Source organism: Falco naumanni, chromosome 9, assembly GCF_017639655.2.
Source record: "Falco naumanni isolate bFalNau1 chromosome 9, bFalNau1.pat, whole genome shotgun sequence".
NCBI lineage: Eukaryota > Metazoa > Chordata > Aves > Falconiformes > Falconidae > Falco > Falco naumanni.
In genome coordinates this window covers 40,679,475-40,691,481 of record NC_054062.1, presented here as the reverse complement: position 1 = coordinate 40,691,481, position 12,007 = coordinate 40,679,475, and positions in this window count along the sequence as shown.

The window sequence follows — 12,007 nt, the reverse complement described above, 5'->3', positions numbered from 1 at the left end:
AGCTTGCTCCCTCAGTCTTCAAAATGGCCTGCAAAACCAGTCATTTTCTATGTGCTTCCAGGCTTTGTTCCTAAGACCCACACACCACACACACCCCTCCCCGAGTGGCTGCTCCCTCGGGCTGCAGGTCAGGAGGCATTTCAGGGGTTAACAGCCATGCCTGGGTCAGCCGCAGCTTTCCGGCTGCTTTATTTTACTTGCTATGTTTATTACAGCAGTGAAGCAGAGCAAGCATTTTAATTCAGCTGTTTGCGCTGACCTTGTGCATCCTTCCTCAAAGGCTGGAAAGAGAAGTTCCTTGACCCAGTCCCAGAGCATCCTCATCAGACTCTCCCCGCAGTGGTACAGGACCCCAGCAGTGCTGCAAGCAGAGGACGACTCCACAGCATTTTCCTTCCTTTCTTATTCCAGCAAAAGACCTTTGGCTGATACGATGAGACCACCCCCTCCTCCCCCGACACTCACAGCTATTCCAGCACCATTCCATGGGTGCCAGTGGCCAGCTGTGGAACAGCTCAGTGTTTGACCCTTCCAGTCAAATGCATCTTCCAAACTTGTCCCAAGCTGCCCAAACGATGTCCCAGGAACACATAAAGGGTACAATGTAAGGATGATACTACATTTCTCTTTTTCTTTAAACCCTCTGCAGGAAGAAGTTGCATAGCTCTCTTGTTCTGGATTTGGTATGTCCAGTAAGGTTGACTATTTTTATTAAAAGCATTGGAATGGGCTTACTGGAAGGTACTGGTGACCAGCTTTTACCTCAACAGGTTACACATCTGGGCATCCGTAATGATGCAATTGGCATACAGCTTTTTCATTTATATTTAAAGAGGAAAGGTGTAAAGATATCTCAAATTCAAATTTGGAGAATTTATTCTGTGTCTTTGACAAAGCTGACAGAGGAAACTGAGGAGTCAAAAGCCTACAGATACATTAGGCTAAATCCAGACAACTTGATGTATTTCTTTTCGGAAGAAGGGAAACCTTGTTTTTTCAACTGGATTTTTGCAGAACAGTTCTGGTACCCCATTGCTCAGCCTGACTTGCATTCGTGTCTCCCTGAGAGCTCCACCCAGGGTTTAAACATGTGAGAATGTGTTTAATTTCATGAAATTAAAGTCCTACGCCCAGCAAGGAAGAGAGCTTTCAAAATTCCTGTTTACTGATTTGGCTGCTGGAAGATCAGAAGAAAGCGAAGCAGCAGCCCCATGACTTTGAGTCACTTTGTGTGAGGAAGGGCAGTGAGCCCTGCTGAAGGACACCGCTGGGCAGAGCTGTCCCCCCCTCCCCAGGCCAGTCTGTGCCACCCCAGCAACCTTCCAGAGAGCAGCTGCCCAGCCCTAGCCCAGAAGCCCTTTGTCTAACCCAAAAATTCCCGAACCACATCAGGGCCAGCCACCCCTCTGCAGAGGAGGGTAGAGGGTGGGAAAATCATCCTTGAGCTCCGTTCCTCCATACTAGACTGAAAAACTTGTCCTGAAGCCCTCCCCTCACCCCTTCCCATTCCTAACCCTACAGCCTTTTCTTGCACTGCCCGCACTGCTGTCCTGTTAGCAACCTGTCCATGGCCAGTGGTGGTTCAGACCTGCCCGGACTGCACTGGCTGGGCTCCTCCATCAGCCCTGAAGCTCCCAAGCTCCATCAGGTGCCCCCAGCGGGACAGTGCCCTGCCAGCAGCGCCTTTCCCAGCCATCTCACAAGAACGCTGCTCGCAATTTGTTCATCTCTCACCCTCTGGGGCTCCCTACGCAAACCCTGCGAGGCTGATATTTGCTGTCTGTTGATTCAAAGCCATTTAAGCCAGCAGAGCTGCACCTGCAACCAGGCGGGTTTTAGCTTAATGCACGTCTGGAATATGGTCTAGTTTCCAGCAATAATGTAGCCCTCCAGGAACAATATGCTGTCTTGCGGGTAACGCTGCTCGGTTGCCTGAATGTCATCTGCCACAGTCGATTTGGATCAGATCTCGGATATTTCCATTGTGAAGTATTTTTGAGTGTTTCTGAAGAGTAATAGCACTCCAGCGCAGTCTGAGAGCGCCTTCACGACAGTGACTAACACACCATAGCCAAACTGGATTTTTACTATGCCTACAACCAGTCAGAAGCTCTCCGCTCGAGGTACTGCTGGCCCCTTGCTGGAACTGGCGTTCCGTAGGCACTGCAGGCGTCCAGTGTTCGCTTATGCTCAGACACCCAGCATAATTCCAGGCAGCCCAGTATAGCAGCTAGCACAGCAAGCGTTTTCACACACACTTGAGAGAACTGAAATGCATCTGAGATGCGTTGAAAACATAAAACTGATCCTCACCTTCCGTTTGATGTAAGAAGCACAATTGTTTCTAACACAGAATTTTACAAAGAAAGCGATTCTGTCAGATAAGCAATACCAAAAACTTCAGATGAAAATTTTAGACAAACATGCAACAGCTGTCATTTGGATAATTTACAGGTAGTATCCGTCTGGTTATATGTTAATGTTCTACCTAAGCAAGCAGCGCCATTTGTGTATAAATACTTAACTTATTCAAACATCTGCGACTCTAGACCATCTTCTCATGTACAGAATTTATTTAAGAAAATTGAGCTCCTCTCAAGTTCTCAACTTCCCAGTGCTAAGAACTAGACCCATGTCTGCAGTGCCCAACTGTAGCAAGTACTGTCTATGAATAACCCTTTATTCTGCAATTTTATTATTCTGTGAAGAAGATTTGTGTGGGTTTACCTCATCTGTTGGTTTCATAAAGTCACTACAAAATCTTCCAGGTCATCTCATCTACATTCATCTTTCTCAGGAATAATGCTGTAACACTACTGACATGATTTTTTTCAAGGAGCAACATAGATGTAGTGCTCTTCTTTGTGGAATTAATCTTTCTGAAAGCTGTCAAGCTTTTTAGCACTGTGAAAACTTGTGGGTCTGAGCTGTGTCATCTCCTTTCTTTTTCATCTTGGATTTAAGAGCAGCTTTCCCAACAAAACAGATCAGTTCTTTTGCCTTTATTTCGCCTGGGCAATTTGCAAGGCAGCCTGCTGATATAAGCAGTCTCCAAGACTTAGCAAATCTCTACACAGCAGGACTTTTTTGTTTATCAAATGAATAGAACAACAGCTGATTATGGAGAACGCAAACAAAATTGCATCTTTAAGCATGTTTGGTTATAAACCAAAGATTTCATGACGCGAAATCTTAAATCTCATTTTAAATCAAGGGACTATCACATGGGCACCCTGCTCTCACTTCTCCTTTTCCCAGATCTCATTTCTACCCATGCACAACCACCAGAATTTCTCCCCTGTTCTCTACAGTTGCTTAATATCCAGCAGCAGAAAGAAATAATTAAATGCAAAAAAACACCAACCTGTAAAAAATTACCTTTCAGGCCAGTTTTGGGGTAGCTTAAAGCTGCCTTTCATGTAATAAGGGCTTTGGCCTTTTTGAGAATTTAATCACATTTAGCTTTGTTCTGCATTTCATTGCTAGTCTTCCATCTGTTCTGTTACTCTTAACTGGAAAGGAGGCAAGCCAGCACCACATAAGCCGGCAGGGCTCCCAGAAAAGAAAAAGACAGTGCAAAACATTACACTTTGAGAAGTCACCCATAATTCTGTCCTATGTGACTCGTCCACCAAGGCACTCTCACAAATCTGGATCTGAACTCTTTTCAAAAACACATTCATCTACATACTAAGCTTCTTTAGTTGACTTTTGCAAATAGTGTGATTAAAAAGGAAAAAATAATAATTATTTGGTCTTTGGACAACAAATAGAACAAAAGTAGCAGAGTATTTTCTAGAACTTGGTGCCCAGGGCTGAGCCTATGAACAAAGCCTGCTGTAGAGATATTAGCTCTAAGTAATGGGAGTCAAGCATCTCAATAAAGACTTGAATTTTGATGCCTCAATTCAATAAAGACTTGAATTTTAATGCCTCAATTCCCAGATGTGAAACGAGGAAATGGTATCAGTGAGAAGCTGGGGAAAACACCACGGAAAACACTGTACCAGAGGAAAGCACTGCAGCTTAGAGGCGTAATTTCTGACCCTGATGCACTTTGAAAAACCATAGCTCCGCAGCTCCAAGAAAGGCTCTGTTTTCCATATGACCTGGAATATTCCCAAGCAATTTAGAGCACAATCATCATAACATAGCTATCTGTTGGCCCCACGGCCTGTGGATTGACTCCAGCCCACTCAACACTCCTACTCCCACCTGGCTTTCCCTAGACACCACGCTCGGGCAGCATACCCATCCCCACTTCTGCCCCACGCAGCAGGAGTCTTCCTACACTGAGGAGCTGAGAGGTTCATCCAGGATATGCTGGGGACAGAGTATGATGGAAAAAAGATGGGTGGAGGACAGAGGCTTCAGGAAAGCTGGAGCCATTGGAAGGGGATTTGGATCTAGTCCCTGTGGCTGCCTATACTGGACTACCCTCACAAGAGGCATCACCCTTGGTTAAATGGAACAGGAAAAATTATTATGCAACCGATAGAGGAGGGTGACATTCCAAATCAAACGCAAGCTGATAGCAACAGCACTGTGTATGAAAAAAGGCTTGCACCAAAGAAGACCTACAAAGCAGTACCCACAGATCTCAGAGCAGCCCCACAGCGAGGGAGCGACGCTATTTCAAGTGCTCCCAGTGCCAGAAGCATTCCGCCGGGATGGGCTGTAAGCCCCGGGCTAGTTCTGCCTGCAGTAATCTGCAGGGCTGACTCTGTGACAGATTGAAATGCAGTAACAGTGTTTATGCAACTAAATCTTGTTCTAATCTATTAGTTTATGTAACCTTTGCTCATGGACATACTGACTCGTAGGTCTCAGGAACTGAAAGAAAAGCTCCTTTTTTAACTCTCTCCCGCCCCTGGTTGCCAAATAAACAAATAGATTGTCAGAGATGTTTGTTCTTTTTGAGGAAAATTACACCGGGGGGGTGGGTTGGGAAAGAAATCACCTGAAGTCCTAAAACCCAGTGTACCTCTCCATACATACAACCAAAGCTATATAATAAGCTGGCTGATGGTAGGCAGGTGCCCTCCAGGTTAGCATTTCCAGCCACAAATGTACCGCTTGGGCCCCCGGCTGGGGAACGGACAGTGCTTAGCTCCTAGGGAAAAATACTGCTTTCTAGCATTCAGGCTGTACCTTTCTGAATAAAGCAAAGCAACAATATCTGTGGGAATGACACTGATTCTTCTAAGCACGAAAGATTTATTTCTATTCCTCTCCTGTATCTTGCATTTCCTAGAACATTTTCACATGGATTTTAGGTGAGGCTCTAACAAGTGGGCAGTGTTCCTGCTGCAGCAGTCACCGTCCCAGTGATCGCTACCTGATGTGTGCCCGCAGCAGCTCACGCTGCCCCTTCCTGGCCAGGCTCTAACCTAGATTTGTGAAAGGATTTGAGTTAAGATGAATCTTCTTTGAGTTTTGGGGGTTGTGGTGTTTTTTGTTCCTTTTATTATTTTTTTTCCCTGCCAATTTAATAGTTTACCTGGCTGCTGCGACATTGCCCATATGACACCCCTTATCTACACTGTACCTGATTTAATTTCTAACCCTTTGTCATGCACAAGCCAAAGCTGATTGATATCACTTGGAAATAAATGTTTTTGGAGCCAAATCCTATTGTATTAGGTGTATTTAGGAAAGGTCATTATGTATTTCTGATGCATACTGGACGCTGTCAGCACTAGACAAATGCTCTGCAAACGGATCAGGAATTCCTTGCTATCTGTTGCAGAAGCAGTACCAACAGGCAGAGTGCCTTTTACGTCTCAGTCCCTTTACATACGAGGGTGGTGTCCTGGGGGATTCTGTACTCACATCGAACGGTCTGTCCTGGCAGAGCCAGCAGCTGGGCCCAGACACGGTCAGTACGGGTTTAGGTCCGAGCAGAAGGGAGCCAGCAGGGGCAGCCCAGGCTGCCCACCCTGCCGTCTTCTGGCTGCTGGGTGAAGAGGAAGGCAGATGAAATAAGGACTTAATTATACAAAAAGTTTATTCTTTTTTTTTCCCTGTACTCAGGATATTTAAATTTTTTTTCTTACATCCTTGGCCCTCAAGATCCCACTACAGTCTTGCCCAGGCTTTTGGACACTTTTTTAAAAAAAAAAAAAGCCACAAAAGTTTATGGAATGCCATCAGTAAATCTGTTGTTGCTATCTTCAGCTTTCAGTTGTATATGCTCCCAAAAACAAACATCAAATTTTGCTCCCAGCGAAAAGTTTGTCTTCTGTAAGGCTGTACCCATTAGGGCTATATTACATATGGTATAATTGCTATGCCATATGTCTGATTTGTGCTTTCCTGGACTTTACCTACATCTTCAGATGCATTCCTGTCTATAGATTCTTTCGTCTGCTCAGCAATCCCTCCCCATTTGTCTTCAAGTACCCATACTTTATTTACCTTATGGATGGCCTAAATCCATTACCTGTCCCAGAGGGAGTTAGGAAATATTGCCTAAAACAAAAACTAGTCTTGCCTTAGAAAAACATCTGTTGTTCATCGCTACAGCTGTCTGAACAGTTCATTTGCCATGTGTACATAAGTAATCTTGCAAGGCCTTGTCAAAGTTAAGAAGTTTAGATTACTATTGCCAAAACTAGGTGATGTACAGAACCAGAACAAAAAGCCAGATATTTCCCCCCCAAAGCTTTAAAGCCAGGTGAGCCAGAGCTTCGCAAGTAATTTTTTCAGCAAAAATCTCTACAGTCCTTGAGTACATCATCTGTGAACTTGGACTTTATTAACAGATGTAATTTTAAAGGAACATTTTGTACTTTTTTTCTTAAAACAGTAACAGCTGCTAATTTTCTTAATGCATTTTACACTAACAAAAAATAATCCCAACCCTACAGCTGTGAGAATGCGATCCAGTGAAAGCAGATTTAGTATTTCTGAAATTCCTATTGTAAAACACAGGAAGGAAAAGTCAACTGAGAGGAATAAAAGTTCACATTTTTAGCTTTATGAAACAGCATACAGACAAAAAGAAAAAAAAAGGTCACCTTTGAGAGCACTTTTTGGTTCGCTGTACTGAATGACACCAAAGCCTGGCTCCGGACGGGAGGTGGTGCTGTAGCTTGTGTAAGTTTTATTATTAGGCAACACCAACAGTTAAAGCATACTAGAAGCAGAAGGAAAGTAAAAAAAAACCCGAAACACAACAAAAACATTCTGCATTCTGCACAAGTGCTGATACGCAGATTTGCCCGCGCATGCTTTCATACCAGTAGGAACACCCTAATGGGGCTGAAAGAGTTGTCACAGAAAAAGCAAAGGCAGGTGTGTCCCTGTCTGCCAGGGGCTCCGAATGCCTGGCAGAAGGTGACAATCAAAGCATGGAACAGCCAGCGTGCTCTGTGCCAGCTGTAGGGGGTCTGCGTGCCCCGGCTCCCCTGAGCATCTCTGTGCCAGAAGGACACGAGTGGGACAGACACACGCCGGGGGAGGTTTGCATGGCTGCGGGGAGCTGCCCGCCTGCCTCTCCTTGACGAATATCGAGGTTAGCGGCGGTGTCAGGGGTCTTACTGGGCTCAGATGGAATACCAGGGTAGGAACCCTGCCTGCGCTGCCTTCTCTGCTGCTCCCTCTCTCCCCAGGCCCTTCTGGAGGCACCCAGTGTGGCAGGTTTTAAAGATTTTTCCCTGTTTCCGCGTTGGCCTGGCTTCTATCCCCATTTCATCCCTGCAGTTTTACTGGGAGAGCTGTTCTGGACTGGAGCCCGAGGGACCCCGCGCTCCCAGGCCGCCGCCACCAGCCGAGCTCGAGAAACAGCCCTGGTGGGCTCCTGCCCTGCTCTGGGCGCTTCCTCTCCCATTCCCACCTTTTCTTTGGAAAGGCAACTTACAAACAACCCCCAGAATGAACCCAAAGGATATTTTATGACAGACTAGAGCTCTCTTTCACCTCTTCTTTTCCAAAACAGTCAGTTATCCACAGCCTGCTAAAGCTGAGAACGGGATGTTAATCCAAGGCCAACAGCAGATTATGGGAGAAATCCTTCTCTCAGCTACACAAGCGTGAATCTGGAGGCACTCCAGTTATTAAACAATCTATAAAATAAGGATAACGATAACCATTATTTCAAAAAGCTTTTGTGGTGGTTAACTACCAGTAGTTAATGCTGGTGCAGAAATTGGAGGCCTGGGAACGAAAGGCACTATAGAAATGCTGAGCACTCTTTATTTCTACCATTCATAATTACACTTCTTGATGTAATCTACCTGTTGTAGTTAGGGTGCCCATCGATGCTCCCTGTAGACCCTAATCTACTACGTCCCTGACTGATTCATCAGCTTCAATAAAATTGATCACATTTTAACTGGGGGGAAAAAAAAGTCTACCTCTTTCTAGACACCACTGTAGCTGAGGGCACCACCAATGTGAAAGTCAAAATTCACAGACGCGGGGAAGGGGGAGTGAAGGCAGAAGAACATGAATATGTTTCACTTAAAATACCTGGATTTAAGGATCAATCTAGGGCTGCCAAATTGGATTTAAAAAAAAATAAATAAAAATTTTACAAAATCCTTTCATTGAAAGGCGTCTGCTGTAACTTCAAGATTATTAATAAATTACAGAAGGGATTAGACTTTAGAGGGCAACTGTTAAGTGAATTATGCTAGAATTACTTACCACTAGAAGGATCTACTAACACTTGTGATTCTATGGCTATATCTTAAGTATCTCTCGATCCTCTGTCATGGGCTGTTCCTACAAACAGCATTAAGTAATTACATGTGATCAAGTTGATTGTTAACAGAATGGTTTAAAAGATGCTGAGCAAATATTTCGCTTTATTTAATTTAAAAAATACATACATTTCAATTTCACCCACTCTAGTGGAAATTATAAGAATATCATATAATAAATGACGCAAACGTGTTACTCAAGTCAGTGTCTCATGAGCAATGTGACAACGCTGCATTTAAACTAACACATTTTAGAAAACCGCTTTGTGGCAGAATATTCTTTAGCTTGAGTGTTGTGACTTCTTAACCTTTTAACAATTCTGTAAGAGACTATAACCCATTTCCAACTTCTCTTTCTATTTTTCACAGGGTTTAAGGGCAACATTACAGGAGCAACGTTACAGCGGATTTTCAGGCTTACCTTGCCTACACAACCCTTCCCGTGGCCACGCCTGCCTTTTCAGCATCTGTTTCAGCTTTGCCAAAGCAAGAAGAAAGCCTCCACCTGAGCAGCCATAAAAACAGTGTCACCATCTCAGCGTTCAAAACAAGACTAACCGCTACCAAGGTGAGGAAAACATCCATAAGCAAAGTGGCATCAGATGTACACGGTAAAAACTACGGTATTCAGTAACTCCCCAGGTGATGAGCTTTGCAATTTCATGAGAATGTGTGTTTTCAAAAACACGATAGGGATGTGCCAGCAGAGTTAGAAAAACAGAACATGAAGGAATATACACTTAAGAAATACGTATTACTTTTGGGGGGCCTGACTCCTTACTTCTGTTGCTAATACTACAAAAATCATTAAAAGGTGGGGAGAATGCAGCACCCTTTACCCTGTATTCTAAACTAGGATGTCTTGCTGATTATCCTGAAGTATAGTAAATACAATTTTGTGGTTACTGTGCTGGTTTTGGCTGGAATAGAGCTAGTTTTCTTCCCAGCAGCCAGTGTGGGGCCGTGCTTTGGATGCGTGCTGGAACAGGGCTGACAGCGCGGGGCTGTTTGGTGACTGCTGCGCAGAGCCTGCCCGGAGCCGAGGCCCTTTCTGCTCCTCTCACCGCCCCACCAGCGAGGGGCTGGGGGCTCCAGGAGCTGGGAGGGGACACGGCCGGGACAGCTGACCCCCACTGACCCAGGGGATGTCCCATACTGTATGGCCTCATGCTCAGCATGTAAAGCTGGGGAAGGAGGAGGAGCGGGGAGGACATTCAGAGGGATGGTGTTTGTCTCCCCAAGTCCCGTTACACACAACGGAGCCCTGCTCCCCTGGGGATGGCTGTGCCCCCGCCTGCCCATGGGAAGCACTGAATGAATTCCTTGTTTTGCTCCGCTTGTGCCTGCACAGCTTCTGTTTTACCTACTAAACTGCCTTTATCTCAACCCACGAGTTTTCTCACTCTTACTGTTCCCATTCTCTCCCCCATCCCACCGCGGGGGAGCGAGTTGCCAGCTGGGGTTAAATCACGATGGTTACAAATTAAACTTTTATGTGGTCTTTCAAAGACCAAGGTTTTACCCTAAGAAGCGAGACCTGGATACACACACTGAAAAACATATTACAAAAAAGACACACCAAAAACTTAGAATATGTATAAGTACAATATCTAGGCCCACACAACATTAAACTGTCAGCTTGGTCTCAGCCATTCTGGAGACTTAAGCTAGGAAGGAGGTTGGTAATCAGAGAAAAAGGACGGTATAATTCTGTTCCTCAAGTCCTGTATTGATTTTGATTTCCAACCAGTGCAAGAAGCCAGCACAGAAAGACCGCAGAGCAGGGAGGTTGTGGTGCAACACAAAATGAAAATTAAAGCTCCCTGTTCAGCAACTTTGCCATTAATTCCTTCCACAGGAACTTGGAGAGGGTGAGATCTGCTCCTCCAGGCTCACCCCATCCCATCCACTGGCTCACTGAAACAGGAGCTGAATCGGCAGGTGGTTTTTGCTTCCCAGACATTCACGCTTCCCACCCCTCTCTACACAACCACCCGGCCAGGAGCATTCTAGCTGCTCAGTAGTGCTCTGTAAGGCAGGCTGATGCTTAAAACAACTTCACCACTCCTTATGTAGCCATAAAAGCCAACTCAAGCGAGAACACTGCAACAGAAAGCAGACAGTTGCTGGTCTTGCCACCCAACTCCAAACTGTCAGTCACCTCAGGCTTGCACATCGGCATTATCCTGGCAAGCGCAAAACCGCTGATCAAAAAGTCTGTAATTCACCGTTACTGCTAATTCAGTGTAGAAATAAGAACAGCAAAAGCACCGACTGTGCAATATCTATTTAATAGTAACTACATTAAAAGTGCAAAACTGAAACACGCGGAGCTTTTTCTATTTAGAATTAAAATTATCTAAATGCTTCCTTGATTACGGAGGACACAAAAAAGATGGAAAAAGCTAAACCACACTACATCTACTGCAGGACATTTTAAATGCACTTAAAAGAATTCTGAGGTTCCACAGAAACAGAGGGTATTTAATTAGAATCCTACTGGTTCAATTCCTACTCATCACTTTAGCTTTTAGATTAAATGGGTTTAAATTAAATTAAATGATTAAAAAACCACAAACACATGCAATAGTTGTGAATGGAACAAGCATGTATACCACAGTTACGTTTAATGTATAGATTCTCATCATACAGGCTGAGAAAGAAGCAAGCACTAGCAGGCAAGAAGCAGCAGAGCGAGTATTTTCATTTCTGAACTATGTGCCAGTGGTTTTGTTAGTTAGGATCAGTGTGGTTGTGTTAATTACACAGACCAGCAATTAAAGATCATCACAGCTGTAAATACAAACAGGAAAAGCTGGAATTGCAATTTGCCTGAATAGATTTTCCATGTTCCTTCGTATGCGTTTGGTTAAAAGTCTGAAACAAGTGCACGCTAACCTCTTGCCCACCCCGATTTCCAGGACTAAGCTACTGACATCACGGTCTTTTTCTGAGCCCAGCTGTTGTTTTCGAAGTTACCCCAAGGTCGGACGGGGGTTTTAGGGCTGACCGAAGATGTACAGCGGCCACTCCTCCACCGCTGCCCTGCGCTGCCTTCCAGGTGGGCTGCCCCGGGGGCTGCCCCTGCCATCACCCCCAGGGCTGCATGTGTCCCTGCCCCGGGGGTTGCCCCTGCCATCAGCCCCAGGGGCTGCATCTGCCGCTTCCCTCGTCCCCGGAGGCTGCATCTGCCCCTGCCCCTTCCATGGTCCCCGGAGCCGCATCTCCCCCCGCCCCCGCCATCGCCCCCGGGGGCTGCACCTCCCGGTGCCCCGGGGCGGCCCCAGGCCCTCCCCCGGGTG